The sequence below is a fragment of the Odontomachus brunneus genome, unplaced genomic scaffold (assembly GCF_010583005.1).
Source record: "Odontomachus brunneus isolate Ranch 3 - 2012 unplaced genomic scaffold, Obru_v1 Obru_scaffold_412, whole genome shotgun sequence".
NCBI classification, from domain to species: domain Eukaryota; kingdom Metazoa; phylum Arthropoda; class Insecta; order Hymenoptera; family Formicidae; genus Odontomachus; species Odontomachus brunneus.
In genome coordinates this window covers 34,910-35,567 of record NW_022639862.1, presented here as the reverse complement: position 1 = coordinate 35,567, position 658 = coordinate 34,910, and the positions used below count along the sequence as shown (strand labels likewise).

General features: G+C 26.9%; 1 pseudogene; it reads right to left on the bottom strand.

Moving 5' to 3' along the window:
- Positions 1–658, bottom strand: part of LOC116853655 — a 3,201-nt pseudogene that overhangs the window by 1,436 nt on the left and 1,107 nt on the right.

The following is a 658-nucleotide window of genomic DNA, read 5'->3' as shown; positions in this document are numbered from 1 at the left end:
AACAGTTTTGTATCGATTTTCAATCTGTATCGGACTTTTTGAAATGTTCAACATTTCTAGCATATCTTTTGATATTTGAAACCACATTTGTTTCTTTGTTTTAAATCTCTTCATAGGACCAATATTGGCCAAGTATGATTCCAATTTATCCAACATGAACAATGTTGACGAATCGTTCCAGAAATCTAAATAACATAATTTTCTATATATTGTAATTTTATATTTTGTAATTGTAACATTACAAATAATCAATGACATATAATATCAATAAATCGAATTTCCTTTATAATTGCATAACAAACGTTTTATATTAAAGGTTTCTGAATATAAAAAATTACTAAGCTAAAAATCAATATGTATTTTGCATAATATGCTATTATAATATTGTATTGGTATTGCAATATCGAGCAATTTATATAAAGTATTAACATTGCTTTAATTAAATCTATTTACCGCAACTTCTGTCAATTTTTGTCACGTGCTCCTCCGATCCGAATTTTGAATGTGTACCTTCGTTTTCTTTATTATGCATATTTAATAACTGCCCTCGATCACTGTGGCCCACATTAACCAGGTTGGTATGGTATATCAAATTTTCTCTGTAATAAAACTTTTCTTGTAATAAAACTTTTCTCTGTAATAAAACACCTTCTTATTG